The following is a 14,217-nucleotide window of genomic DNA, read 5'->3' on the forward strand; positions in this document are numbered from 1 at the left end:
AACTAAATTACCTGCCACTCTGCTTAGATCATCTCAATCACTGTTTAATAGAAGTCTTAGATTTCAGTATGCTCTCCCCCCGTGTAGGGGCAAGAAAATTTTGATGTAAAAATAGATTGCCTATCTTTTGGATTTTATAATACTTGCATTTAAAATTAAAAAAACAAAGTCACATCCACAAATATCCAAACCTAAAAATAATCAAAAGTATGAAGGGATTATAAAGAAGAAATGTGTGGAAAGTCCTATCAAGACACTCATGCACACACAATCTTTCTTTGGGGCCTTTGAGAAAATCAATTCCTTTCACAATATTACATCAACTTTTTTAAGGCTAAGCATGTGCAACAATAACAGCTCTCATACAATTGATTCTTGAATGGAAGGTCACAAAGGCAATAGCGTGACATCCAACAGTTTCTTAAGTGCATTCAATACATGGATCAACTTCCTTTAAGATAGTCCTTAGCTAAGTGCACATGAAGCTAGACGTGCAAGGGGCCCTTGGCAAAATTCAGTGCACCTATCAACATCCTTTAAGTGTTTGCAACCACACATCAACAAATGTTCAAACACATAACTAAATTGAAGTGCAAAGCAACCACAATGGTAAATCACACCGTGTGTATACATAACCTGTCTTAAGGACAACAAGAACTTTCCCTATATTCCAACACATTTTTCAAGCCCCTTATGCAAGAAAATTTGCAACTCATCATAGTTGTGTTTCCTAAGCCAAAGAGCAAGGACATAAAAAGACGTGTTGCATCCTTGTCCAAATTCATCACACCTCTAAATTCCTTTGAATCATGGCTTTTGCTTGTTGCCACCATCAAAGACAAGAAACAACCCCTCTTTCCATCCATCTCCTCTAGAACGGACTTACAAGTGCCCCTCCATCGAGACATTCAAGCCATAACCGCAAAGCACCTCCAAACTTGTGAACCCGCATGCTCCAAAGGACTTTCAGTCATCTAGCAAAGATTCTTCCCTTCAAGACCTACTTGTTGTTGCCTCCCTACAGCCAAATTATAAGGTATACCTGAATACTAATCCCTAGCTTGCTACTCTGAATGCACACAAGATTGAGGCATTGAATGAACACCTGGGGCACTGACAATGGGTCCCTTTCATAGGACAAATGCCCTCCAAATTTGGCCAACCCATTCTGTATAGTTTACTACCCACCAAATCCAACTATTTCCTAACTACACTGCTATTGTGGCAAACCCCTATTGGCCCACTTAATGATGTGTTCCTGACCTACTAATGCCTGCCTACTATACGCTCACACCTACCTTTGCCTCTGTTGACCTATTGCACGCTCAGCAAACCTGTTGCAGCAATATGCTATCTATTCAAGGCCATGACCAAGGCCTTTGTTGGCCCCTTCTAAATCTAGCCTCTATGAGGCCCTATTATTGCCTTATCACAACTGCTCGATCTGCTCCCTCATATCCCTTTACATTTGCCCATCTAGCGGTCTGTACCAATAGCTTCTATGTATGACATGCATTTTTCTTTCTTTTTGCTCTCAAATGTGCCCCCTTCCTCTATCTTGGCCAACATGGCTTCCCTTGAACCCCATACCCGACTCTAGGTCATCCCCCCCACATCCCATTCCAACACCTTTACTTCTCTCAACTTGTCAACATCAACTTGCTCCATTGTTTCTATTCACTCCACTATTTGGGCATGCTAATCAAGCCCTTGCAAAGTACCTTAGAATATGCATCCTAAGTTAACCTCCTAGTCCTTGGAACAATTGGCCAAAGCATTTGGAATAGGGCTTATGGAGTCTACCCTACATTCTTGCTCACAGATACCCTCATTTTACAAGAAATTTTTCATAAGCTGGAGCATAATGTTGGATTCCATCAAAGTGGGAAAAGCTTTTACCCTCAACAACTGCATAAAAGGATTCATGTCTAAAATTAGAAAGTCAAGTGTGGGTGAAATTTCCACACTCGGTGAGACATCAAAGCCTTTATGATTTTTTGAACTCCCAATGGGCCATTCAAAATTCAACTATATCTGCAGGAAGATGAACTCTCTCAATAGGATTTGTCTACAACTCAAAGCCAACTAATAACATGGTTTTCACCTTGGTAGACATGCAAGATCTATTATAATTTTCATTGAAGTGGTGGCTAGTTGTGATGTTTCATTAATTTATCTTTCAAGGGTATGTATGCCCGAACAACTATTTTAACAAAATTGTATACAAAAATTTTTAATTTGTAAGATTGGAGATATTATGGTCATGCAACTTCTATAAGAATTTTTGTCCAAGTGGTGGCGAGCTACGGTGCTTCATTGATTTATCTTTCGAGGGTGCCTATGCCCTAACAGCTACTTTATCAAATTCGTTGCTTGTTCTATATTTAAAAAACTAATTTGTAAGATTGGATATATTCTAGTCTTATGAAAGTATATTTACTTTTTTATTTTTTTATTTTTTCAAGAAAAACTAATGTACTTTGAGACATATGGTATAGCCATATCTAGGTTCACAGCCTTGCCCTTCTATAGTATAGCAAGCTAGTGTAGAAAGGCCAACAATGGCTTGAAGTTTAGTACAAACTATTGCAGTAAACATGTTTTAATGGAAAAGAGAAGAAACCTGCTCCTTCTAAGCTTGGCTCAGAGAAAGAGAGACAACACCCCATTGCCAATTCGAGGCACTTTCCTTTGAACACACTTGTGTAGATCTCTGAGAAACCTCCTAGGTTAGACAAGAGGGTACCATTAAAGTTCCATACTGTCATACTCAGCCTATTTTGTGTTATCTTGTGAGTCAAACACCATCATGTGCTATCCAACTCCCCTGTCTCCCTCTTCCCTATCTACTCTCCCTCGGATGATCACTTTCATGTCTCTGTAGGCTGCCCATTTCCTTTCCTGTCTTGGTGCCGTCACCTGCTATAGGAGTATGAGATCATCATCTAGGAAAATAATGGTATCCTTCAATATTGGCCTCATACTCATGAGGATGGATCTATCTGTGACTGTCCGTTGTCGCACTACCATGGGCCTCACCGGTGCATCACTTCATCCACGCTCCAAGCTACTTAACATGCAAGGTTGAGCCCCATCTTGACAAATAGACCATCGTCTACCATGGGAGTGTCACCTACTGCTAGGCCTAGCACATTCAATGCCTTGTTGTTCCGACTGAGACTTTTTTGATGACTTCTTTCCATGCAAGTATATATGCTTCCCTTTTATAATTTACTGCGAGAACCCAGCATGTTTCCCTTGCATGGTGGCTTGCAAAATTGCCATGTCTTTCTTGAGCTTCTCATTCTCAGATTTCAGCTTATCAATTATCTTGCATCCTCCTTCCAATGTCCCTTTGGTGTTCTTGAGTTTCATGTATTTCAGTAGCATGGTCTGCATCTTATCTATCCTTTTTGCTTCCCATGCTCTCTTTTACTTTTCCCATTCATCTCTCTTGGCCTTCTCTTTCCACCATTTTTCTTGCATCTTTCCTCCCTAGAGGGACCTCTTCACTTTAGATAGTACTTTGTCTACTCGCGATTTTTCAGCTCTAACAGGGGCACATTTGTAGCTTCTAGATTTTCTATGTTTTCAATCAAGACCAAGCATATTTGTTGAGGTGGGTAATGACATTAGAGCTGGTCTCAGGTGGTGTTCATTGCCATGTATGCTGTCACAACACTTTCCAAAGCTTACACATCCTCCTGTAGGCATTGTGCTAAACAAATCTTAACCTTGACAGTTGAAAGCCCTTTTTTAAAAAACATATCTCTTAGTGTACCTTGAAATTCTCACATATTTGGTAGCTTCTTGATACACCCTGGAATTTCCTTTGACTTTGGCTAGTCTTTGCAGCTCCTTGGTCGTTTTTGCAGGTCCTGGTAGATTCAGAGGGTAACAACAGGCAATTCTAGATGTTTGAGTGGTCATTTTGCAGATGCAGATGGTGCTGAGACTGCCAATAGCTCCAGAAGCTGCTTGTAGCTGCTACTACAGCCCCGGATGGGACTTGATGTCTACAGCAGCCCCTCTAGAGACCTATGGTGGTGACGAAGCAACTGTAGCCGCAAAGGGGCCTGGTGAATAGATCGTGGCACAAGCAGCAGCCCTTGGGCCCTAGGGAGCCTAACGCATAGGCACAATGCAGGAACATGCCACGATTGGGCCTTTGGAGGTCGCGATAGAGGCAGGGGGCAATGCGATAGACGCATGAAGTAATAAGGGGTGGGAGGTGGGTAGGTGAGCGTGGAGGTGGGCTAAAGCGAGAGAAGAAGAAGAAGAAGAATATATTATCGTCCTCTGAAGACCAAAACCGGCCTATGGGACCTGAGCAATACAATATCACAAGTACATGAAAGCTCCTCCCGAAGATGGGAGGGTGGAAAGAGAAACCACCTTCTAGGATTCAGGTGGATTCCTATGCTTGAAGAGCTTATACACAAATGTTCCTAAAGCTGAAGGTGACCCTTAATGCAGCAAATCAGCCAGTTTGTTATGTCCCTCAAGGAGGTGATTGAACTCTTCCCTAATGTGTGCATAGTGAGGGCATATCATTACCATGTGTTCTTCTGTTTCAACCATACCTTGATCACATAGTTGGCATATTCTACTCTCCCTTGGCATCTTTTTCCATCCCCCTGTTTCTATTTGCAGCTGGTGTGATCGGGTGCGAAGTGAGGCTAAAGCCCTCCGTTTATGCACTGCTATAGGTGTACATATGTACTTCTGCGTTGTTGTCTCCCTTCCTGTATAAATTGACCAATATTCGGGGTTGATATATGTGCGATAGTACTCAAATTTATCTTTGTTTTCTGCTGTTTGCCATTTCCTGTGTAGTGCATTCAGCAGGTCATAATGAAAAGCCTCTTCATCTAAGAATTCTAATTTCTGATCTTACACAAGGTACTTATACTATCTGCCGGATTTCTCTAGACTCAAGCCCGCGTGCCCCACCTCGAGCATCTATAGACTTTCTATGCAAAATGATCTCAACCACCTTCTGCCTTGGAAGACATTCTAGGTTCAGCCTCTCCTTGAAGCTAAGTCTGCAGCAACACTTCTCTTCTTTACTTCCTGTGTAGAGGGGCCCCAAGGATGGTGTATATGCAGCTCCTTTCTGCTCCTCCAAAGGCAACAAGGCTGGATGAATTGTAAGGCAACAAGGCTGGATGAAAAACCCCCAAGGGCTGGAAAACCTACCGACCCAGCAGCCTTAAATGGCCGTCTGCTAGTCGGTTCACTTTCCCCCCCTAGCCGAATGGTTAGGCCCCTCCTAGGGCTCCATATCTAGGGCCTGTGGCCCTTATTTCATTGCAGGGGCCTAGCCCCTATGCAGGTCTATCGGGCCGACCTGTGTGGGCTATAAATATGCCACCCAAGGTCCGTCCTTATATCCTCCTTGCTACTGCTCCTGCCCACCTGGGTGCCCACTCTCCAATCCTAAACCAGGGCCTCCAAACAGGCCCAAAACCTGCTCCACATCTACATCCTGTACATCCCGCCATCATCGTGCCTCTACCAGACCCTTCTCCAGCGCGGTACAGAGCCGTACACCCTGCAGATGTCACCGCCATGTGATGGCCTCCTATTCTAAGTCCCTTGTGCAGGCTACTGCTTCGCCTTTTACTGCTGCACATCCATCCTAACTCCGGGTACCTTCCATGTTCTTTGATGTGAGGTCTTTGTCTCCTCAACTAACCCATCAGCATAGTGTACATACATTGCAAATGCAAGTAGCTCTTCAAGTATCCTGCAATTGCCCTTGTGCACAATGCAGATTCCCTTGTAGTCTTCAAAACTATCAAATAGTTTGTGCATTTGATACCTGACCCTGTCATTTCCGATAATGTCCTTGATATGTACAAAGGTTTTATTGTTGACGACTTGAGATCCTTCAACTGTTAGCTTGTTGAAAGACTCATACACCTCTCTAAGAAAATCCTTGTGCTGTGCCATAAGAGAATACAAATCCATCTTTCTTATTGAACATCTCATGGTATTTGTGATACTACATTTAACATTCAGACTTTTATAAAAATTCAAAAAGCTGCAATTGGAGTGACTTCTTTTCCTTCTCCTCCTTTCCCTTAACAAAACTGTATGGCCACCTTTGTCTGAACCCTTCTCATTGGGATCTCTTCTCTTGACTACATAATACAAAATTAAATTTGAGTCTTGTACACGTAGCTAAATGAAACAAAAGCACTCAAAAAGCAATTCTCACCAGGAGATTCCTCCTTCCTTACAACATAAGCTGACAGTCAATGGTCTTCCTGCATCACCTACACAAACACACAAAAGGGTTAGGTTCCCCTCTTTGAATGTTTGCACATAAATGCGATATGATGGTTTTTCTAACTAAATATCCTTAAATCGTGTTTTCAAGCAAATAATTTTATTTATGTAAATAATACTATTTACCTAAACATTGAATAAATCAAATGCATGAAACTAGGTGTGTCCATGTGACAACCCTCTCTTCTTTTTCACTTGGGCACATCCTACCCTAGGTCTCCCTCTCCCATGCTCTTCTCATATGGCTGCATACAAATGGAGAGGTGACCTTTCCAACACCCCGTCTCACCGACACATCTCGGCCCAATGCCAACACGTCGATGACGATGCTCCAGTAACTCCCTTGTAGTAGTCCTCTCGAACATTTCGATGTTGAAATCTTTTCCTGGCTTTTTCATCCAGTGGCTCCTACTCTACCAGGTCTAGTTCTGCTTCCGCACACCATCCTGGTACACAGGTCCATCTATGGTAGCACCTCCAGGCACCATCACCTTCAGTCATGCTCCCGCTTTCGAACTCAAGCAATCCAAACACCACGGTCTCAAGTTGTCGCCCTAGAAATGAGTGAACAACCTGGAGTCTTCTAAGCACCATGCTCTAAGGGTCCATTTCAACCCGTCCTTCCTTTGGCAACGTCTGCGACTGAGCTCTCAAGCAAGTACTCTTTTGGTTTTAGTACACCTTGTCCATCACCTTCTAGCAATCTGTGTCTGAGTTTTGAAGAAGCACCCATACTTCCCCTTCTGTCTTCGAAGGCCAATTCCTTCCAATCTCGCATTATCTAAGACAGATGAAGAGCACATTCTCTCCACGATATGCTATAAAGGCTCAAATTAAGAACATCAAGTACATACCAGATCATCGTACTGCCTATGTGCTTGCTCTGAAAGCAAACTATGCATCTCATCAAGACACATACCAATTGCATGTGTCATCTTGTACTGTCTCCTTAAGTACAGCAACCATCTGAACATGAAACCCTAGGACACTCCATGAAATCCACTCTCGTGTCAGTATCAACAGCCACGCACCTGCAAGATACCAAGCACTCCATGATGTCTTTCACCTTCACAAAGGTTTCCGACTCCTCATCGACCCACGTCTCAATGTCAAACGTCATCACTATGGTTTCTAGGTCGGCATATCTGACCTCAATAACACACGAAGATGTCACCAAGAACAGCTCTTCAATTACAACATTAGCTTTGGCTTTTGTGTCACCCTTTGAATCTGAGTCGGACTCCTTTCTCTTGTTTTTCTAATTTGCCTTCTTCTTTCTGCAATCCTTCATAAAATGCCTAGCATGTCACAATAAAAGCACTTCTTCTTCTACTTCCTCTTGAAAGTGTCCTCGTCATCAAAGTCATCCTTCTTAGACTTGCCATCGTTAGGCTTGCCCTTCCCTTTGCCAACGTAATCCTTCGCTAGCAACGCCTTTTCATCTTTGCTGTTGTTGTAGAGCTTCTCCCTAGCTTCTTCCTGGAGCAGTAATGGACCCAACTCCTTAAAAGTCGAAGGTTTGGTCCTCTGTCTTGATGCCACAGTCGTTATGAAGCTTTTGAAGCTCCAAGGTAGCCTCCTCAGTACCATCAAGGCCAAATGGCACGAGTCCACCTTTTGACCAAGCGATGCTAGTTGATCCCTCACCACCTTGACCTTCGTCAAGTGGTCATGTACCGAATCTCCCTCATTCATATCCAAATTATAGAGCTGATGCTGGCGAAGCAAGATCTGGGATGTATTGTCTGTCTCATACAAATCCTTCAAAATGGTCCACGTCTCTACTAACATGTCAGCCATCTGGATGTGAGGAAGCACAAAGTCCACTGTAGTCCCTATGATCAATGCCAAAGCATGGGCATCTCTGCCTTCCCAGGCTTCGAGCTCCTCTCCATCTACTGACATGAGTATCTTTCCCTCTTTGTCCACCATATCCTCTGGCTTCGCCTCCACTCCCGTTGTCAATTTCCACAACTTCTGAGCCACTAAATGACTCTGGATCTTCACCTTCAAGATCGGGTAATTTGTCCTCTCCAGTTTCCCACACGCTCCAAAGTTAGGGATGGTAAAATAAAGAAATCTAAGGGAGAGAAGGGACTGAAGAGGCTTCTAAAACCAACACCTCTGCTGCTAAACCACACAGCAAAGTTAATCAAACTCAACCTTCCATAGACTAGAACTCGATATGTACTCAACTGAACCTAGGTCACCCTCCTCGCAAGGACACTGTCCTCCAATCGTGGAAGTCGATTCCCAAGAGCTTCTGAATCAAGGTTGTCCTTCAGCAAGGTCCCTGCCTTTAGGCTCCCACACTTGTGAGCCTCCTACTTTGGCTCTGATACCATGTTAGAAATCGACCAACAGACAATGAAAGACTGATAGAATAGCCCAAGAGCTGACACTCTGTGTGTGTGTGTGTGTGTGTGTGTGTGTGTGTGTGTGTGGGAGTGGAATCACAAACTTCTTTACTTAATATGCATCACATAGATGTGAACACTCATCAATAGACAATGAACCAGCCAAATAGGGAAACCACCAAAATAATATATTTCAGTCCAAAGCTATGGACACAATACAAAAGAGATAGATCCAGAGTCCCACCAATCGTGTGGTCCTCTGGTCTTACCACAAGGTACTTCTACTATCTGCCGGATATCTCTAGACTCAAGCCCAAATGCTCCACCTTGAGCGTCTGTAGACTTTCTGTCCGGAATAATCTCAGCAACCTTCTGCCCTGGAAGACAGTCTAGGTTCAGCCTCTCCCTAGAGCTAAGTCTGCAGCAACACTTCTCTCCTTCAATTCCTGTGTAGAGGCCCAAGGATGGTGTATATGCTGCTCCTTTCTGCTCCTCCAAAAGCTGCAAGGCTGGATGAATTGTGAGGCATCAAGCCTCTCCTTTTATAGGCCCTCAAGGGCTGGAGAACCTACAGTCCCAGCAGCCTTAAATGGACGACTGCTGGTCGGTTCACTTCCCCCCCCTTGGCCAACTGGTTGGGCCCCTCGTGGGGCTCCATATCTAGGGCCTTTGGCCCTCATCTCATTGGAAGGGCCTAGCCCTTATGCAGGCCTGCCTGGCCAACCTGTGTGGGCTATAAATATGCCCCCCAGGGTAAGTCCCTTGCAGCCCTCCTTGCTGCTGCTCCTGCCCACCTGGGTGCCCCTCTCCAGCCCTGAACCAGGGCCTCCAAACAGGCCCAAAACCTGCTCCACGTCTGCGATTATCCATCCTGCACATCCCGCCATCATTGTGCCTCTACCAGGCCATGTGATCACCTCCTATTATGGGTCCCTTGTGCTGGCTACTGCTTCGCCTTTTGCTGCTGCAGATCCATCCTAGCTCCGGGTACCTTCCATGTTCTTTGATGTGAGGTGCTGCCCATGTGGCAGCCCCCTCTCTTCTTTTTGTCTTGGGCACATCCTGCCCTAGGTCTCCCTTCCCCATGCTCTCTTCATATGGGGGCTTACAAATGGGGAGGTGACCTTTCCAACATGCACTCCATTTGTTGCATACTGTCTGATTACAAAACTCAAATATTATCCTCGTCTGAATACCGTCCACAATCATTCTGCAGGAACATTTGAAATAACAGGGCCATTAGCAAATCTAGAGACACTAGCATCACCAAGAGTTCCCATAAGCACACTTCCCTTGAAGATATGAATGCGGTTCACATCGCTGCTCTATCTTTGATATGAGCAGGCTGCATGACAGGCCTTACAAACCCAGAGATTCTTGACAACACATCCTTGGGTGTATTGATTAAGGCGCACACAGTAGCCAGCTTCTCACTCTGGCCATATAACCCATTTCTTGTTGCATCATTAGATAAGTCTTGTGGCAAATCTGGGGCATACCCTTCCTGCCTAATTTTTATAAAAAGATTATTCTTTTTTGTGACGCTAGAAGACCACTTTTTTAATAGAAATATCTTCTAGCTTCACAATATATTCTTGCTTTGAGAATGTCATGTATCCTCTAAAAAAAGAATGAACAATCTGATCCATGTCAGTCCACCAACTGTGTCCTGGCATCTTCCACGCTTGTTCTTTCACTCTCATTTCCTCGACCTACTTCTCTTCCTCTTGCATGTGAGCCTCTGCATAGATGTTAGACATCAAAACATAAGCTGAAGCATACTTGTCATCCAGCTGCATTGCATGTTTGAAGGCCAATCTTCCAAGCACCACATTACCCCACTTTCGACAAGCACCCAACAATGTAAGCCACACCACAAGATCAGGACAGAAAGGCATCTTCTTTACCATCACTACTGCCTTGTCTAATTGGCCTGCGCGGCCAAGGAGATCAACCATGCTAGTGTAATGTTCAATACTCGGAGTGATGCTATATTCTTTGCTCATGGTTTCGAAGTACTTCTGGCCCCTATCCACTAGCCCTGTGTGACTGCATGCAGTAAGCACAATAGATAATGTGACCCTGTCTAATTTTATGCCTTCTCCTCTCATGCTCTCAAGCATATGGAAAACAATTTCACTTTCTCCTAGCTGTGCATATCCTGCGAGTAGTGCAGTCCAGGAGACTATGTCTCGAACTAGCAACTTATCAAATGCCTCCTGAGCTTCTGTAATTGAGCCATTCTGGGAATACATATCCACCAAGGTGTTGCCAGCAAAAAGATCTATTTCCATCTGCATCCTGGCAATGTCAGCATGTATTTTTCGGCCCTTGTCTATGGCACCTATGCTGCCACAAGCTTTCAAGCTGCAAACAAATGTGACAGCATCTGGAGAGACACCTTCCACTTGCATCTGTTCGAAACAGTACAGCACTTCCTCACCAAGTCCATGCTCAGCATATCCTGCAATTAGTGCATTCCAAGCAACTCCATTTCGAACGGGCAGCTTGTCAAAAGCTTCACATGCTTCTGCAAGTGAACCACATTTGGCATACATATCCACCAAGGTGCTGCCAACAAACAGCTCTTGTTGCAGCCCCTTTCTGGCTGTTTCGGCATGTATTTCCCGGCCCTGTTCTATGGCTCCTATGCTGCAACAAGCTTTAAGGCTGCCAATAAATGCGGCAGCATCTAGAGAGAGACCCTCCAGTTGCATTTGTTTGAAACAGTTCAGCGCTTCCTCACCAAGCCCATGCTCAGCATATCCTGTGATTAGTGCAGTCCACGATACTATGTCTCGAACTGGCAGCCTGGCAAACGCTTCCCTTGCTTCTGCAAGCAAGCCACATTTAGCATACATATCCACCAAGGTGTTGCCAACAAAATGGTCTCTTTCTAGCTCCATTCTGGCAATCTCGGCATGCATTTGTAGACCTCTTCCTGCATCTTTCAAATTAGAACAAGCCTTCAATATGGCCACAAATGTATACTTGCTTGGAACTACAGAATCCTTTTGCATTTTCTGGTAGAGCTTGAGGGCGTGCTGTGGGGAACCACATTCAATGTAAGCAATGATGAGCGAAGTCCACGAATAGACATTCCGATCAGCCAACTTGGTAAAAGCCTGCTGAGCATCACATATGCTTCCAACTTCAACCAACGTTGGGACGAGGTAATTCCCAAGAGATCTATGATCTTCCAGCCCATTTTTGCACATATAGGCATATAAGCGCCTGGTACACCGCAGATTTTTCCTTCTTTTGCACTTTAGTAAGATGCATGTAAGGTTCTCCACTGAAGGTAGCTCAGGCATCCGTTCCATAGACGTCAGTGCATCCTCTAAGCTGAGGGTTTCCCAGCCACTCTTCTCGCAAACTTCTTGTGGTATGGTCACGTTTACTTCAGACCTGAAGCCAGCCTGGCCACAGTCCTCCCCCAAGGTACGGCCTTGGGCCTTATGAGTGGATAATTTCCCCTTTTTCTCGAGCATGTCTTTAACCCAACCTGGATTGTTCCAGCCGTCTACCCATAGCCAGTCGTTCATAATCTTATGCTTGAAATCTGGTGATCTTGGGTTTGTCTGTGTCAAGAGCCTCGTCAGACTAGCCAATCTATAGCTTCACCTGTTCAAATCATTTCAGCCCAGACTCGTCGCAAACTTACTTTACTCTCTCGGTTGTCCCACCACTGGGAGGGATCTGTGAAGTACTCCTTCCATAAGCGTTCGGTCCTTGACCTACCTGCGAAGTATGACCACAACGAAATTTGAGTGTCAGAAAAGAACAGCAAGCTCGGAAATAGATCAGGTTCTATTTCAATTTTTTCGAAAACGACTGTTGCAAAAAATAGACGGAGGACAGAAATACCTGAAGCCATGGGAGAGTTGAAGCTTGATTGCCTGCGCAGACGAGCTGCCATCCAGTGGGACTGTGGTTCTCCCCTCCGCAAAAGGATACGAACTTCAGCGAAGAGAGGGTTAAGGAGTTTCGTTGCGGTTGCGCGCGACGTATAACAGGGGTCTCTGTCAGATGAGAGGGTTAAATTGTTGGTCGTCATCGAAGGATGAACGTTTGGAAAAAGGGGAGGGCTTAGCATAAAGGAGAAATACAGGCTCTCGACCTCAAAGCTCGGAACGTCAAAATGCCCACCTGCTTCATGCGATCCATTTCCTGACTACTGCCCCATGCATATAGATTGCCCACCCACAGCCCGCCCATGGTGAGATGCATTTATTGCATCTTGGGTGCCCAAAGTGTGTAAACCACCTTAGAGGGCGGTCACATGCACAACGCTTTGGAGGGAGAACGAATCTTTTGTGGGTGAAATGCAAGTCACATGAAAACATAACTCCCTCATCGAAATTCAATGTTTGGAGGCGAAGGAGAGATAGCATCATGTTTGAGAGCATCGATGAGTGCCTCGAGTCCACCCTTCTCACATACTCAAACTCTCAACTAAAGAATGGAGTAAAACCCCCCTCTGTTGGACCTCCAAAGCTCCATTCTCCTGCTTTGGCCATCCCTTGCATCGATCGGTGTGCCCGTCAAAGCTTCCCTACATCTGTTTACATGTGCCCTGGTCCTCAGATACGCCTCACCTCTACAAACAGTAGTGCAGCTCCGTTCAGCTCTGTTCTTGGAGGTTAAGCGGGCTCCATGTGGCCGCGCTCTTAGTTGTTTATTAGCTATTTCAAAGCCACATGAGTTGCTGCAAGCAACTTATTTTCACGGATATTTCAAGTAGCACTTACGTCTTTCGTGAGCTCCTCCTACAACGGGATACCGATTCTGTCCCTGAAGTCAATCTTGTGGTGTACTACTTTCTTCATGAAGGGAATGCCTAGCTCATAGTTTTGTGTATTGATGCCCAAGGCTATGATCTAGAGTGGCAATGTTCACAAATTAGTTTGAAGAAGGATACCAATCTCCCAAAACCATAGAGTTAATTTCAGCAATGACCGCATGCTCGTTCATGTGGCATATACAAGGTTTTCCACCACCTTCTAAATCAATCTCCTCCCTCTCAATCGATGGTCAATCAGTTGTGGCGTCTCGCAAATCAATTTTCGTTCTCTCGATTGATTTTCGTCCGTTACCTATGCGGTACCTAATCCATACGTCTCTCATGAATCCTTGTTTATTTTATGCTTGGAATATAATGGATTCACGTTTTCGATGTCCTAGCAGGGTACTATCTTTATAAGGGAATGCATCTTCACTATACACGAATCAATCATCTCTTCGACTATCCATGTCATAAGTAGATGTAGATCTTACCATCTGGGATGACATCTCAGAGCCTCCATGTGGTGTACTCCTACTTTCTTCATGAAGGGAACACCTAGCTCATAGTTTTGTGTATTGATGCCCAAGGCAATGATTTAGAGTCGCAATGTTCACACATTAGTTTGAAGAAGGATACCCATCTCCCAAAACCATAAAGTTAATTTCAGCAATGACTGCATGCTTGTTCATGTGGCATATACAAGGTTTTCCACCACCTTCTAAATCAATCTCCTCCCTCTCGATCGATAGTCAATCAGTTGTGGCGCTTTGCAAATCAATT

At 44.5% G+C, this 14,217-nt stretch overlaps 1 pseudogene across 1 annotated transcript; it reads right to left on the reverse strand.

Annotated features, from left to right (window-relative positions):
* Positions 1–8,782: 8,782 nt before the first annotated feature.
* Positions 8,783–12,938, reverse strand: LOC147889876 (pentatricopeptide repeat-containing protein At2g34400-like; annotated as a pseudogene). Its single transcript, XR_015542767.1, has 4 exons — positions 12,801–12,938; positions 12,519–12,673; positions 12,316–12,392; positions 8,783–12,232 (listed from the first exon to the last, which is right to left on the reverse strand). The product of XR_015542767.1 is annotated as a pentatricopeptide repeat-containing protein At2g34400-like (transcript).
* Positions 12,939–14,217: the final 1,279 nt, after the last annotated feature.

The sequence above is a fragment of the Dipteris shenzhenensis genome, chromosome 19 (assembly GCF_047967505.1).
Source record: "Dipteris shenzhenensis isolate YYH24624 ecotype China chromosome 19, Dip_SZ_1.0, whole genome shotgun sequence".
NCBI lineage: Eukaryota > Viridiplantae > Streptophyta > Polypodiopsida > Gleicheniales > Dipteridaceae > Dipteris > Dipteris shenzhenensis.